We start from the raw sequence: 17,044 nt of genomic DNA, 5'->3' as shown, positions 1-17,044 counted from the left end.
TCAATAGCTGCACGTATTATTGATGGTATATAGCCTTGTATAGACGCAGGCCTATCACCACTAAGGAACACCTTCCCTGAATTCAGCGAAGCTGCCACAGATGCCGCGATCACAATTGACTATGGCATCTGAGGGGTCAAACGTGTGCGATCGGTGTAAAACAGCAGGCACATGGTAAGCTATGCCTCCCGATTCGGTGCTTAAAAGACCCGACACCTGCTGTACATGCACGGCAGAAGTTGGAAAGGAGTTAAATCAGTGTTCCTAAACTCCAGTCCTCAGGGCCCACCTTCTGGTCATGTTTTTAGGATTTCCTTAGTATTCAGCCGGGGATATAGCTTGTGTCAACGCATCAAAACTTATCACAGGTATTAATTCTGTGGGATATTCTCACGCTTTTATGTTAAACATGTTTTTAATTTTTTGTGTTTATTTTATGTCCCTATCTACATTTAAATAAAAATCCTGAGTTTTGGAATTGGCCAACAAGTCTAAAATATGTTAAGACTTCCCCACAATGGACAGGAGGGGACCCCATGTACTTTATGGGAGAGTTTTCAAGGTGTGCTCTGTGACCTGTGCAGAGGTCAGGAGGGAGCAAATAAGCTGTGATATCACCTGTTGTGAATGGTAGATCATGTCTTATCCATACAGATTTCTCACTTGACATTGCTATTCTGCCTGTGATAAGAAGATAGCTACTGAAAAGCTAACTGTAGAGAACAGGAGATGATCACCTATTAGGCCTAGCGGCTAGTGCAAAAATTGCATGGTTATATACATTTTTTTATATAAAGACAGTGAACTTTTTTTTTTAAACCTCATCAAAAATTTAAAAAAAAATGTTTAACATAATGTGATTTAAACAATAGGTAATTTTCTTATGAAACATTCTCTTTAAAGAGTTGCTGTACTTTCACACAATTTCATTTAATTTAATAGAGAATGGTGTAAATACCAAATTTCTAAATCGCGTCTACAGATGAGCGAATTTCATATTTTGAAATTAGTTCACACTTCGTTTGTTGGTAAAAGGTGAAATGAGTTATGGATTCCGTTACCACAGACCATAATGCAGTTCTATGACGGAATGCATAACGGAATGCCTGCAAAACTGATCCGTCCCATTTCCGTTATGCAGGGGAGTCCTCTCCTGCATAAAGGAAACGGGACGGATCTGTTATGCAGCCCCTAGACTTCTATTATGACGGAATGAATAATGGAATGCCTCTAAAAGCATTCCGTCATAGAATTGTGTTATGGTCTGTGGTAACGGAATCCAAACGCAATTCACCTTTTACCAACAAAGAAGTGTGAACGAATTTCATAAGCGGAAATTCGCTTATCTCTAATCACGTCATTTAAAAAATCTGCCTGCATCCACCTGAAAAAAAAAAGCTGTAAATTAATGGCCACTAGGGGTCTTACTTCTACCTACGGTAATTTGCAGCCCACTGTTTGTTGTTAGGCAAGATCTGTTCCTGGTAACAGAGACTCAGAAGTCTTACTGAGAGGGAGTGAGGGCGTGTCAAAGTTGGCCGAGATCCGGAGCCTGATAAAACAACTGCCTCTACACTGCTTCTGTACGTCACATGAGCACCCTGTCTGTGATTTATCCCTCCTTATCAGCTTTCTGAGCTCCCTAGAAGAAAAAAAACACAGTGGGAAGGGAAGTGAGGTCACTGCATACAGTGCTAGCAGAAGAGAGATATCCCCTGCTTCTGAGAGAAATGCTTCTAGCTGTGCAGCTGAAGTAGGGATTAATATGGCTGAATGAGACTTCCTGATTGTACAAAGTAGTACAGCTATTATCCAATTTAATTTTATTTTTTTTAACTAGAGAGAAAAAACAAACCATGGCCGGCATACAGAAGAATGCTGGGTAGACAAAGATAGTCATAGAAAACTGAAGCCCATCACATCAGTGAAGTGTCAGCCAAAACACATTTAACTTCAGAATGAACTAGGTGAGAATGTGAAGACTAGATAAACATAAAGAAGATATAGTTTTATTTGGTAATTTGGATCACCACAAGATCTCTGTAACACCGTCAGTACCTGATAGTTGTCAGGTCAGAACGTCCGTCAAAACAGGATGTGCAAAGCGTGTAGTTTCAGGCTTTAAAGGGTTTCTATCACTTCGTTTCACCTATTTAGCTTTCAGACACTAGCGATCCGCTAGTGTCTGCTTTATCTAACCATCCTAATATAACTGTTTATTGGGCAGCCGTTTAGCTAAAAAAATAACTTATATAGATATGCAAATGAGCCTCTAGGTGCTATGGGGGCGTGATTAGCACCTAGAGGCTCCGTCTACCTTAACAAACTGCCGCCGCCCAGCGCGTCCCTCCAGCCCGCCCATCTCCTCCGGAATGCGATGCTCCTCGTATTCGGCGCATGCGCAGTGAATGTCTGATCGCTTCCCTGCTCAGACATCTCCACTGCGTCTGTTCCTCGGAGCACTATGACGTCATCGGCGCAGGCGCAGTGGAGATGTCTGAGCAGGGAAGCGATCAGACATTCACTGCGCATGCGCCGAATACGAGGAGCATCGCATTCCGGAGGAGATGGGCGGGCTGGAGGGACGCGCTGGGCGGCGGCAGTTTGTTAAGGTAGACGGAGCCTCTAGGTGCTAATCACGCCCCCATAGCACCTAGAGGCTCATTTGCATATCTATATAAGTTATTTTTTTAGCTAAACGGCAGGACAATAAGCTCTTATATTAGGATGGTTAGATAAAGCAGACACTAGCGGATCGCTAGTGTCTGAAAGCTAAATAGGTGAAACGAAGTGATAGAAACCCTTTAAGGGCTCATGCACACAAACATATTTTCTTGCCTGCATCCAATCTGTTTTTTTTTTGCGGGTCTGATGCGGACACATTCCTTTCAATGGGGCCACAAAAAATGCGGACAGCACACCGTGTGCTGTCCGCATCTGTATGTCTGATCCGTGGTATCCGCAAGAACATAGAACATGTCCTATTTTGGTTCGCATTACGGACAAGGATAGGACTGTTCTATTATGGCCAGGTATCCATATTTTGCGTACAGCAAAAAATAGATTTTTGTATAACTTAACCAGTAAAATCTCTTTCTCGCTCTTCATTGGGGGACACAGGAACCGTGGGTATAGCCATGTCCTCTAGGAGGCGTTGACACTAGTAAAAGCCGTTAGCTCTTCCCCTGCAGCTATACTCCCTCCAGCCTGGAGAGAGAGCTTCAGTTTGTGCACAAGTAGTAGGAGAAGCAAGCCAACCAAGTACCCAACGGGGTGCAAACCAGCAACAGCGACAACTGTGGTTGAATAACAATACTGGGTGGGTGCTGTGTCCCCCAATGAAGAGCAAGAAAAGGAGATTTTTTGTGAAACTCACCTGTAAAATCTGGGGTGGGAAGACCAGCACCACCAGAGGAAAAACGTCCAACGGTTAAACAGGAACACAAGCCTACAATACCTTGCGCCCTAGGGCAGCATCAGCCAACGCCAAAGAGTGCAGCTGGTAGAACTTTGTAAAGGTATGCAAGGACGACCAGGTGGCCGCCTTACAAAGTTGTGATGTAGAAGCTCGATTGCGCCTGGCCCAGGAGGCCCTGGTGGAGTGCGCGGTAACCCCCGCTGGGGGAACCCTACCCCGGGATCGATAGGCCATGGCAATAGTCGACCGAATCCACCGAGCCACAGTGACCTTGGAGGCCGCCAGACCCTTACGAGGCCCCTTGGGAACCACAAAAAGGGAGTCCGAGCGGCGAAAAGGGGCAGTAACCGACAGGTACACCGGTAAAGCACGGACAACATCCAGAGAATGGAGAGCGCGCTTCTTGGGGTTCGCCGGAGCGGGGCAAAAGGATGGCAGGACTATGTCCTCATTAAGGTAGAAGGTGGAGACCACCTTGGGCAAAAAGGAAGGTACAGGGCGCAGTACCACATTGTCCTTGTGGAAGACCAAAAAGGGCTCCTTAGAGGAAAGGGCGGCCAGCTCCGATACCCTCCTAAGAGGTGATGGCCACCAAAAAGACCACCTTCCAGGTGAGAAAACTCAGGGAAATGTCCCTCAAGGGCTCAAAAGGAGCCGCCTGAAGAGAAGACAGAACCAGGTTCAAATCCCAGGGGGGCAGAGGAGGGACATACAGAGGGACAGAATGCGCCACCCCCTGCAGGAAGGTCCTCACCGGACGTAGCAGAGCCAGAGAGCGCTGAAAGAAAATGGCCAGAGCGGAGACCTGACCCTTCAGAGAGCTCAGGGACATTCCCATCTCCAGACCAGACTGGAGAAAGGAGAGGACCACCGGAACGGAGAAATGAAGGGGAAAAAAAACCATCTTCTCACAAAAGGCAAGAAAGGCCTTCCAGGTACGATAGTATATTCGGGAGGAAGCTGGTTTCCTAGCTTTGATCATGGTCTTCACGACAGAGCCCGAGAAGTCCTTCTTCAAGATGGTGGTCTCAACAGCCACGCCGTTAAACGAAGTGGTTGTAAATTCTGGTGGAAGAGAGGACCTTGAGACAGTAGGTCCTCCCTGAGAGGAAGAGGCCACGGAACGTCCGCCAGCATCCGAGTGACCTCCGAGAACCAGGCGCGGCGAGGCCAATCGGGGGCGATGAGGATGGTCGGGATTCCTTCTGCCGCGACCCTGCGAAGAACCTTTGGGAGTAGAGGCAATGGTGGAAAGACAGAGTGCGAAATCTTGCCACGGAGACACCAGAGCGTCCACCCCGTACGCCTCCGGATCCCGAGCTCGGGCCAGGAACATGGGAACCTTGTTGTTGATCCTGGATGCCATCAAGTCCACGTCCGGGCGGCCCCAACGGCGACAGAGGTCCTCGAATACGTCCGGATGCAGAGACCACTCTCCCGGATCCACCCTGCTGTGGCTGAGAAAATCCACCGTCCAGTTTTCGACCCCTGGGATGAATACTGCAGACAATATTGGAACGTGAGCCTCCGCCCACTGGAGGATCCTCTTCACCTCCTGCACCACCGGCCGGCTGCGGGTTCCGCCCTGATGATTGATGTAGGCCTCGGCTGTGGCATTGTCCGACTGGATCCTTACCGGGAGACCCGTTAGGAGTGGGGTCTAATGAGCCAGAGAGGAAAATTGATCTGAGCTCCAATATGTTGATCGGAAGACGGGCTTCCACTTCTGACCCCACCCCCTGAATTGTCTGAGCCTGGAGAACGCCGCCCCAACCCAGGAGACTGGCATCGGTGGTGACTACTGTCCACGAGATTGGGAGGATGGATTTTCCCGAAGTCAGATTCTGAGGGGACAGCATCCACGGGAGTTCCATGCGAACCCGAGGAGGAAGGCGGAAGTCCAGACCCCTCGATGTCCTGTCCCAGAAGGACAGGATCGCCTGCTGCAGAGGCAGAGTGTGAAACTGGGCAAAGGGGACTGCCTCGAATGAGGCCACCATAAGTCCCAGAACCTGCATGCACTCCCGGATGGAGACACATGGGGAATGTAGAAGGCGAGACAACGACTCCCGTATCCTTGAGAACTTGCAATCCGGGAGGAATACCCGGGCTGCAGTAGTGTCCATAATCATCCCCAGGAAGGTCACCCTCTGGGAAGGTTGGAGAGAGGACTTCGGGAAGTTGATCAGCCAGCCGAACTGTTGCAGAATCTGAACAGTGATCCTGACGCCGTCTTCGGCCTAGGGACAAGAGGGAGCCTTTATCAGAATGTCGGCCAGGTAGGGCAGCAGAGATATGCCCCTGCTACGGAGAAGCGCCATGATTGGCGCCAAGATCTTTGTGAATACCCGTGGGGCTGTCGCCAGCCCAAAGGGAAGGGCAACAAACTGATAATGACGGTCGCCAATGGTGAAGCGCAGGAAACTGTGGTGAGATTCTGCGATAGGGACATGCAGATAGGCGTCCCGGATGTCCACCGACGCGAGGAACTCCCCTGGAAGAAGAGAAGCAATAACGGAGTGGAGGGATTCCATCCGGAACCTCCGCACCCGCAGGGACTTGTTTAACAGCTTCAGGCCTACAACCGGACGCACTGATCCCTCCTTCTTTGGCACTACAAAGAGATTTGAGTAGAAACCTGCCCCCTGTTCCTCCAGCGGAACTGGGACAACTACTCCCCTGAACAGAAGGGAAGAAACCGCTTGTAAAAGGGCTGAGGCTCGGGCCGGATCCCCCGGAACACGAGACTGAAAGAAGAAACGTTCCGGAGGTCTGGAAACGAATTCTATCTTGTAACCGGAAGTTACAATTTCCAGGGCCATGCTGAAAGGAGAGCAGACGGCACCACACCACAAGCGGTGGGGGCGCCCCTTCAGGGGGAGAACTGCTTGGGAACCGTGGGGCGGGCAGAACTCCCCTGGAACTGTGCCCACGGGCGCCAGGAAGGTTGAGGCTTAAAGGAGGGCTTCTTACGGGAGTCTTGAGAGCCGCCGGAGGAGGGGGCTGCCGCAGACTTGGAGGAGAAGAACCGAAAGGACTGGTTTCTAGAGCCAGAGGGGTGAGCACTGAAGGCGCGCTTGGATCTAGATTGGGGCAGGTGATTATCAGAGATAATCTCATCCAGCTTAGCACCGAAGAGCCTGGAGCCCGCAAAGGGTAGGTTAGTGAGGGAGCGCTTGGAGGAAGCGTCGGCGTCCCAGACCTTCAACCAGGCCTCCCTGCGCTGCGTGACCGAGAGGGCCGAAATCTGCGCAAAGAGAGTGCTGACGTCCAATGAGGCCTCACAGAGGAATGTTGTCGCCTGGGACATCTGGAGGATGAAGTTTAGGGTGTCCGCAGAGGCATCCTGCTCCGCGAGGTCCTGATGATAGCGCTGCAACCACACCGAAAGCGCCCTGGTTACCCAGGCCGAGGCGAACGCGGGCCGCAGACCTGTGCCCGCCAGAGAGAAGATGGCTTTGGAAAGAGTCCAAACGCCTGTCAACGGAGTCCTGTAGGGAGGACCCGTCCAGGACTGGTATTGCCGTATTCTTAGCCAATCTGGCCACCAGCGGGTCAACCTTAGGTGGAGAAGACCACTGCTGCACGTTATCTGCCGGGAAAGGATAAAGAGTATCCATGCGCCCTTGTAGCAGAAAAACGGTGATTAGGGCGTTCCCAAGCCTTATAAATGACCTTGGCAAACTCGCCATGAATGGGGAATGTGACAGCCTCCGGTTTTCTAGAGTGGAAGAGGGGGAATTCCTGGCTACTAGTAGAAGGAGGTTCCCCCTGGATGTCAAAGGTGTCACGTACCGCCGTGACCAAGTCTGCCACCATGGTGGAGAGCTTAGGTGAGGGTTCCGGCTCAGTGTCCTCGTCCGAGCCGGACCTTTCCCCTTCAGACCTGCAATCCCTGCGAGAGGGAGATGCTGAACACGCCTCCAGGCGAGGGGGGAGAGCAGAGTCATCCGAGGAGGTATGCTGCTGCGTACGCTGCCTCTTAGCGGTCGAGCGTCCTCTGTGGGGGGCACTGGGAGGTGGAGTGGTGCTAACCACAGGCACCGCAGGCAGAGGATCAGTGGCCGCCATGCGTTCCATAAAGGCCATGGCCGCGCGCGAGACTTGGGCTAAGTCCGCAGCCGCCCTAGCTATGGCAGAGGCCCAGAAGGGCATCGCAGGCTCCGAAGGGGCGGAGGAGGGACTGGGCTGGTTTGGTGGAGGGGGAGGAGGCGGTGGATGATCCTGTCTCGAGGCAAGGCAAGAGTCACAGGAGCCTGTAACCAATAGTGGCAAGCAGCAGACCTTACAGGATCCCAGTGGGACCTGAAGTGTCGCTTTCGATTTTTGGGAGGCCCCAGGTCTTGGGCATGATGGCGGCAACACCAGAGTCAGGGTCGCCTAAGTTTTGCAGAACACTATCAGTCCTACCGTGACCTGTGAGGAGCTGGAGTAGCAGTCAAGCGTGGAGAGGCGCTGATGCAAAGCGGAAGCTCCGCCCCCCAGGCGCGTCACAGAAATCGCGGGGCAAAAATTGTGCGCGCGTGGGAATATGAAAAAAAAGGCAGACCCCGGCTCGGAAAATGGCGCCCACCGCCAGGATACAGGGGACAAGAAGGAATCCCTCCTCCCTCTCAACCAGCCGGCCCTCTCACATGTAAGCCCTAAACAATCGTGTCACAGTATGAGCACGGGGGAGGGGGCGCTGCAGGAGAGCCGATGTACTGCAGTCTTCACCCTCTGTCCCGGACCAGCATGGGGTCACCTCTTCAGTCATCTGGCACAAGGAGTGGCAGTGCACTGGATAGAGGGCAGGACTAGGTGACCCCGGATCTGGTAGGCCACCGGCGCTGCAGGTCGAGCCCGGTTCCACTTATCTTCTGGGGGGGGAAAGGAGGTAGCCGGGGACGGCCATTCGACCCCGGCGCTCGCTCCACTGAGAGACCAGGGACGCACCATGCGACCCTGCGTCCTCTGTTTAGAAAAAAACAAACAGGAGAAGAAAAAACTACAGGGACAACCCTGCAGGAGCAGGAGTGTCACCTCCTTATCCGACACTAAGCTAAAACTGAGGTCGTCCTGTTGGAGCATGGGGGTATAGCCAGTGGAGGAGGAGCTGTTTTTTATTATTTGCATAGTGTCTCCTCCTAGTGGTGGCCTAAGCTATACCATGGTCTGTGTCCCCCAATGGAATGGGCGAGAGAGATTTTACTGGTAAGTTATACAAAAATCTAGTTTTCTCGCCCATAATTATTGCGTGACACAGGAATCGTGGGACGTCCGAAAGCAGTCCACAGGGAGGGAAAACCACAGACCCATGGAAGCAAGCGTCCCTGCAGGCATCTAAGAAACTGCCGCCTGCAAGACCACGTGGCCCGAGGCAGCGTCCACCGATGCAAAGTATGCACCTGTTAAATCTTGTGAATGTGTGTGAGGACGACAAGTAGCCGTCTTACACGATTGTGCAGCCGAAGCGTGATTCCTCCGAGCCCAAGATACGCCCACCGCTCTGGTGGAGTGAGCCGTGACACCTAAGGGCGGAACCCTTCCCAGGGCGCAGTATGCGTCAGTAATTGCAGACTGAATCCAACGTGCTATTTCCACCTTGGAGGCAGCCGATCCCTTGCGAGAACCCTCCGTAAGACAAAAAAATGGGCCCCTACAGCGGAAGGGACCGGAGGCTGCTAAATAGATCTTCAGAGCTCTCAACGTCCAAATGGTGTAAATCCTGTTCCTTAGGGTGTGAAGGAGATTGACACAGTGAGGGAAGGAATTTCCTCATTAATATGGAAGTCAGAGACCACCTTCGGAAGAAAAGAAGGGACAGGCCGGAAAACCACTTGTCCCTATGAATAACCAGGAAGGGTTCTCTGGAAGAGAACGCCGCCAACTCGGACACCCATCTAATGGATGTGATAGCAACCAGAAAAAACTACCTTCCAGGACAGGAGTCTGAGTGAAAACTCCCGTAAGGGCTCAGGGGGAAGCCTGGAACACTGAGAGGACTAATTCAGATCTGAAGGCGTTAAAAGAGGCCAGGACGGAGGACCGTATGTGCCACTCCCAGAAAGAAGGTTCTTACAGGCCCTAGGGGGCCAGAGGACGCTGGAAAAAGATAGAAAACACCAACACCTGACCCTGCCAAGAACTAAGGGCCAGACCAAGGTCCAACCCTGATTGAAGGAAGGACAGGACTCTGGGGAGAGAAACAACGAAGTGGGGGAATGTTCCGGTTCCCCAGTAACCCAGGAAGACCTCCAGGTCCTGTAATAGATCCTGGGTGATGCAGGCTTCCTGGCCTGAATCATAGTGCGGATGACATCCGTTAAAAACCTCTTTGCGTCAGAATGGCGGTTGCAATAGCCACGCCGTCAAACGAAGAGACCTTAAAAAGAGGACCTTTCACTAGAATAGAAAATCTAAACTAAGTATACAGACATGGAGAGCGGCGCTCAGGGATCTCCCTGCACTTACTGTTATACCTGGGCGCTGCTCCGTTCTCCCGTTATAGGCTCCGGTATCTTTACATGTTCGGCTCCACCCAGTGGAGCTTGCCGGCGTCTTTCTCCCATGCTGTAGCGCTGGCCAATCGCAGCGCTCAGCTCATAGCCAGAGAGAAAAAAAACAACTCTCAGGCTATGAGCTGAGCGATGCGATTGGCCAGCGCTACAGCATGGGAGAAGGAGACGCCGGCAGGCTCAACTGGGTGGAGCCGAACATATGAAGATACCGGAGCCTATACCGGGGAAAAAAAAAAAAAAAAATACACAATAACAATAAACATAAATTTTCATCAGATTTGTGTAGGAATTTTTTTTTTCAAAAATGAAAATTCCCAGAATATCGGTATAAATTATCGGCTATCTGCCTGAAAGTTCACAAATAATCGGTATCGGCCCTAAAAAAAATCAATATCGGTCGATCCCTAGGAAGGATTCCCTGGAAAAGGGGAATGGAAGACCACAAGGAATACCCCGTGCAATGCAGATGAGGGAAGGCAGTAACATAGGAGCCACTAAGGCTTGCGGGGTGGCTATGAGCCTTAAAGAGGACCTTTCACCTGTATAAACTATGTGAACTGAGTATGCTGCCATATAGAGCGGCGCCCGGGGATCTCACTGCACTTACTATTATCCCCGGGCGCCGCTCCGTTCTCCAGTTATGCCCTCCGGTACCTTTGCTTTTTAAGTTATAGTAGGCGGTGTCTTCCCTTGTCCTGTGGGCGTCTCCTTCTCCTAGGCTGCAGCGCTGGCCAATCGCAGCGCACAGCTCACAGCCTGGGAGGTTTTTTTCTCCCAGGCTGTGAGCTGTGCGCTGCGATTGGCCAGCGCTGCAGCCTAGGAGAAGGAGACGCCCACAGGACAAGGGAAGACCCGTCTACTATAAATTAAAAAGCAAAGGTACCGGAGCCTATAACGGGAGAACGGAGCGGCGCCCGGGGATAATAGTAAGTGCAGTGAGATCCCCGGGCGCCGCTCTATATGGCAGCATACTCAGTTCACATAGTTTATACAGGTGAAAGGTCCTCTTTAAAAACTCTACCTGGAAGGGGCGCTGAACAGGAGCAACTGCCAAGCTAACGCCAGGGTAGGACCCCCACCTGAGGGTGATGCCTCACTGCAGCGACCACGAACTCGAGCCTTAGCGTAAAATCTGCCCCTGTGGAGAACTGGTTGTAGTAGCTAAACCAGAGTGCCAGCATAAGCACTTTCCCAATAAGGAGGAGTGGTGGATAGAGAATACAGAGTCAGTGAAAACACCAGACTCGGTGGAACGCACGCACCATATTAGTGCAATGGTGTATGCACTACGTATTGATGCGGACAAATTCATGACCGACTGGAACAGTGGAGGCTCATGGAGATGGGGGGGGGGGGTCTCTGGGACACAAGTGTTGCTAGGTAACCCCCTGAAGGCAGAGGAAGTTATAATCATGCCCAAAACCAGCATCAAAAACAAGAGGATACAATGTGGAATAGCCACCATATCCACTTGCGGTACCCATATGCCACTAGATGAAGAGTACCGGGCACCCGCGGGTACTGACTGGTGCCACGCCCCACTTGCGAAATAAAATAAGGCATCCAGGAAGCCAGGCAAGGGGAGTCATACTGTATTGCTAGCCCCCTACTCCAGCAAAGGAGGGGGCCACCCGCAGAGGCCACCGAATTCAGTACTAGAAGAATCCGCCACTTGAGAAGGAGCTGTGCAGTAAGCACCCCAGTATGTAGTTGTTGTAAAGCAATTACCACTCCCACAGTAGTAGCCAGCGCTTGCCCCGCCAGCGCAAAACTGAGAGGGAGGCCTCAGACTATCCCGTAGAAGCCATGGTTCAGTTGAATTGAGGCATCCCAAGATGCTTATTATTCCCCCGCTAGTGGATCACTAGTGGAAGGGGGTAATGCAACAGGAAGCAGAGCAGGGAGGTCTTGCCTCCTATTGACACTAGAAAAAACTGAAGCTCTCTCTCCAGGCTGGAGGGGGTATAGCTGCAGGGGAGGAGCTAACAGCTTTTACTAGTTTTAACGCCTCCTAGAGGACATAGCTATACCCACGGTTCCTGTGTCCCCCAACGAATATGGGCGAGAAACAGGCAATGGTCATGTGTATGAGCCTTAAGTCAGTAACTTTGAAGTGAATCTGCCGCCAGAGTTATGCTGACCTATCTGAGGATGGTGTAATATAGTGACACAGAGAACAACTTCAATGATGTGTCACTGCATAATGTAGTTTTCATGAAATCACAGTTTATCAGCAATCCACAGAATAAGGCCTCACACGACAGTATTTTTCATCTGTGTGCTGTCTGAATTTTTAAGGATAGCACACTGATCCATTGCTTTCTATGGGCCATACAACATTTGTAATTTTTGCTGATTCATATGGGCGTTATGCAATTTTTCTCGTCTTTTCCATTGGGGGACACAGACCATGGGTATAGCTTAGGTTATTACTAGGAGGAGACACTATGCAAATATTAAAAAACAGCTCCTCCTCCACTGGCTATACCCCCATGCTCCAACAGGAGGACCTCAGTGCGTGCAAAAGCAGTAGGAGAAGGAGATCAGAAACCAAATATTAACCAAGAAAAAAAGACCCAAGGGACACCGCCATCGGGCCGCTAACCATAAGGTCCACTAGAAGAGAACCAACCCCTCCTGCAACAGACAAGAATGGGTGGGAGCTGTGTCCCCCAATGGAAAAGACGAGAAAAAGATTTTACAGGTAAGTTTCACAAAAAATCTCCTTTTCTCGCCCATTCCATTGGGGGACACAGACCATGGGACGTCCTAGAGCAGTCCATGGGGTGGGAAGACCAGCACCTCCAGAGGGAAAACGTCCAACGGTTAAACAGGAACCACAGCCTGCAATACCTTGCGCCCTAGGGCAGCATCAGTAGACGCCAAAGAGTGCATCTGGTAGAACCTTGTAAAGGTATGCAAGGACGACCAGGTGGCCGCCTTACAAAGTTGTGACGTAGAGGCTTGATTGCGCCTCGCCCAGGAGGCACCCACCGAGTGCGCGGTAACCCCCGCTGGGAGAATCCTACCCCTAGACCGATAGGCCATGGCAATAGTCGACCGAATCCACCGAGCCACAGTGACCTTTGAGGCCGCCAGACCCTTACGAGGCCCCTCGGGAACCACAAAAAGGGAGTCCGAGCGGCGAGATGGGGCAAGTCACCGACAGGTACACCCGTAGAGCACGGACAACATCCAGAGAATGGAGAGCGCGCTCCTTGGAGTTCGCCGGAGCGGGGCAAAAGGATGGCAGGACAATGTCCTCATTAAGGTGGAAGGCGGAAACCACCGCCTGGGGACCGAATGCGCCACCCCCTGCAGGAAGGTCCTCACCGGACCTAGCAGAGCCAGAGAGCGCTGAAAGAAAATGGCCAGAGCGGAGACCTGACCCTTCAGAGAGCTCAGCGACATTCCCATCTCCAGACCCGACTGGAGAAAGGAGAGGACCCCGGAACGGAGAAATGAAGAGGAAAAACGTCTATCTTCTCACAAAAGGCAAGAAAGGCCTTTCAGGTACGATAGTATATCCGGGAGGAAGCTGGCTTCCTGGCTTTGATCATGGTCTTCACGACAGAGTCCGAGAAGCCCCTCTTCTTCAAGATGGAGGTCTCAACAACCACGCTGTTAAACAAAGTGGTTGTAAATTCTGGTGGAAGAGAGGTCCTTGAGACAGCAGGTCCTCCCTGAGAGGAAGAGGCCACTGAACGTCCACCAGAGTGCGAAGTCTTGCCACGGAGACACCAGAGCGTCCACTCCGTACGCTTCCGGATCCCGAGCTCGGGCCAGGAACGTGGGAACCTTGTTGTTGAGCCTGGACGCCATCAAGTCCACGTCCGGGCGGCCCAAACGGCGACAGACATCCTCGAATACGTCCGGATGCAGAGACCACTCTCCCGGATCCACCCTGTTGAGGCTGAGAAAGTCCAGTTTTCGACCCCTGGGATGTACACTGCAGACAATATCGGAACGTGAGTCTCCGCCCACTGGAGGATCCTCTTCACCTCCTGAATCACCGGCCGGCTGCGGGTTCCGCCCTGATGATTGATGTAGGCCACGGCTGTGGCATTGTCCGACTGGATCCTTATCGGGAGACAGAGAGGAAAATTGCTCTGAGCTCCAATATGTTGATCGGAAGGCGGGCTTCCACTTCTGACCACACCCTCTGAACCTTCCGAGCCCGCAGAACGCCGCCCCAACCCAGAAGACTGGCATCGGTGGTGACGACTGTCCATGAGATTGGGAGGAAGGATTTCCCCGAAGTCAGATTCTGAGGGGACAGCCACCACTGAAGGTCCATGCGAACCCGAGGAGGAAGGCGGATCCGAGAGTCCAAACCCCTCGATGTCCTGTCCCAGAAGGACAAGATCGCCTGCTGCAGAGGTAGAGTGTGAAACTGGGCAAAGGGGACTGCCTCGAAAGAGGGTACCATAAGCCCCAGAACCTGCATGTACTCCCGAATGGAGAGACACTGGGAATGCAGAAGGCGAGACACCGACTCCTGTATCCGAGAGAACTTGCAATCTGGGAGGAATATCCGGGCTGCAGTCGTGTCCATAATCATCCCCAGGAAGGTCATCCGGAGGGAAGGTAGGAGAGGGGACTTCGGGAAGTTGATCAGCCAGCCGAACCTTTGCAGAGTCTGAACAGTGATCCTGACTTCGGCCTGGGAACAAGGGGGAGCCTTTATCAGAATGTCGTCCAGGTAAGGCAGCAAAGATAAGCCCCTGGTATGGAGAAGCGCCATGATTGGCGCCAAGATCTTCGTGAATACCCGCGGGGCCGTCGCTAGACCAAAGGGAAGGGCGACGAACTGATAATGGCGGTCGCCAATGGCGAAGCGCAGGAACCTGTGGTGAGATTCTGCGATAGGGACATGCAGATAGGCGTCCCGGATGTCCACTGATGCGAGGAACTCCCCTGGAAGGAGAGAAGCAATAACGGAGCGGAGGGATTCCATCCGGAACCTCTGCACCCGCAGGGACTTTTTTAACAGCTTCAGGTCTAGGACCAGACGTACTGATCCCTCCTTTGGCACCACAAAGAGATTCGAGTAGAAACCTGCCCCCTGGTCCTCCAGAGGAACTGGGACAACTACTCCCCTGACCAGAAGGGAAGACACCGCTTGTAAAAGGGCCGAGGCTCGGGCTGGATCCCCCGGAACACGAGATGGAAAGAAACGTTCCGGAGGTCTGGAAACGAATTCTATCTTGTAACCAGAACTCACAATTGCCAGGGCCCATGCATCTTGAACATGAGCTCTCCAGACATGCTGAAAGGAGAGCAGACTCCCTTCAGGCGGAGGACTGCTTGGGAACCGCGGAGCGGGCAGAACTCCCCTGGAACTGTGCTGGCGGGCGCCAGGAAGGTTGCGGCTTAAAGGAAGGCTTCTTGCGGGAGTCCTGAGAGCCGCCGGAGGAGGGGGCTGTCGCAGACCTGGAGGAAGAGAAGCGCCGAAAGGACTCGTTTCTAGAGCCAGCGGGGCGAGCTCTGAAGGTGCGCTTGGATCTAGATTGGGGCAGGTGTGTACTCTTGCCCCCTGTAGCGTCAGAGATAATCTCATCCAGCTTAGCCCCGAAGAGCCTGGAGCCCGTAAAGGGTAGGTTGGTGAGGGAGCGCTTGGATGAAGCTTCATCGTCCCAGATCTTCAACCAGACCTCCCTGCGCTGCGCGACCGAGAGGCCCGAAATCCGCGCAAAGAGTGTGCCGACGTCCAATGAGGCCTCACAGAGGAATGTTGTCGCCTGGGACATCTGGAAGATGAAGCTTAGGGTGTCCGCAGAGGCATCCTGCTCCGCGGGGTCCAGATGATGGCGCTGCAACCACAACGAAAGCGCCCTGGCTACCCAGGCTGAGGCGAACGCGGGACGCAGACCTGTGCCCGCCAGAGTAAAGATGGCTTTGGAAAGAGTCCAAACGCCTGTCAACTGAGTCCTGTAGGGAGGACCCGTCCAAGACTGGTATTGCCGTATTCTTAGCTAATCTGGCCACCGGCGGGTCGACTTCAGGCGGAGAAGACCACTGCTGCACGTTATCTGCCGGGAAAGGATACAGAGTATCCATGCACCTTGTAGCAGAAAAACGGTGATTAGGGCGTTCCCAAGCCTTAGAAAGGACCTTGGCGAACTCGCCATGAATGGGGAATGTGACTGCCTCCGGTTTTCTGGAGTGGAAGAGGGGGAATTCCTGGCTACTAGTAGAAGGAGGTTCCCCCTGTATGTCAAAGGTGTCACGTACCGCCGTGACCAAGTCTGCCACCATGGTGGAGAGCTTAGGTGAGGGTTTCGGCTCAGTGTCCTCATCCGAGCCGGATCTTTCCCCTTCAGACCTGCAATCCCTGCGAGAGGGAGAGGCTGAACACGCCTCCAGACGAGGGGGGGAAACAGAGACATCCGAGGAAGGATGCTGCTGCGTACGCTGCCTCTTAGCGGTCGAGCGTCCTCTGTGGGGGACACCGGGAGGCACCACAGATCAGTGGCCGCCATGCGTTCCATAAAGGCCATGGCCGCGTGCGAGACTTGAGCCAAGTCCGCGGCCGCCCTAGCTATGGCAGAGGCCCAGGAGGGCTCCGAAGGGGCGGAGGAGGGACTGGGCTGGTTTGGTGAAGGAGGTGGAGGAGGAAGATCCTGTCCAGAGGCAAGGCAAGAGTCACAGGAGCCTGTAACCGACAGTGGCAAGCAGCAGACCCTACAGGATCCCAGTGGGACCAGAGGTGCCGCTTTTGATTTTTGTGGGGCCCCAGGTCGTGGCATGATGGCAGCAATCCCGGAGTCAGGGTCTCCTACAATTTGCGAACACTATCTGTCCTACCGTAACCAGAGAGGAGCTGGAGCAGAGCCAAGCGTGGAGAAGCGCTGAAGGCAAAGCAGAAAGCGCCGGAGATGACGCGATAACCTCCGCCCCCCTCGGTCGCGTCACAGAAGACGAGAAAAATCGTGCGAAAAAATTGCGTAAAAAAATTGTGCGAAAAAAATAAAATAAAAATCGCATTAAATAATCACACCCGAAAATTTGCACGCGGGAGACCCCAGCTCCGAAAGGATTGCGCCCACAGCCAGGATGCAGGGGAAAAGGACACCCTCCACTCTCTCAACCAGCCCCCCCCCCCCCCCCACATCCACAGGTAAGC

At 52.8% G+C, this 17,044-nt stretch overlaps 1 protein-coding gene across 2 annotated transcripts in view; it reads right to left on the bottom strand.

The window, feature by feature from the left end:
* PCIF1 (phosphorylated CTD interacting factor 1) overlaps window positions 1–17,044 on the bottom strand; it is a 111,615-nt gene that overhangs the window by 29,042 nt on the left and 65,529 nt on the right. The window lies entirely within an intron of this gene.

Source organism: Bufo bufo, chromosome 6, assembly GCF_905171765.1.
Source record: "Bufo bufo chromosome 6, aBufBuf1.1, whole genome shotgun sequence".
Lineage (NCBI taxonomy): Eukaryota > Metazoa > Chordata > Amphibia > Anura > Bufonidae > Bufo > Bufo bufo.
The sequence above is the reverse complement of the archived record's forward strand: the minus strand, read 5'-3'. Positions and strand labels throughout refer to the sequence as shown.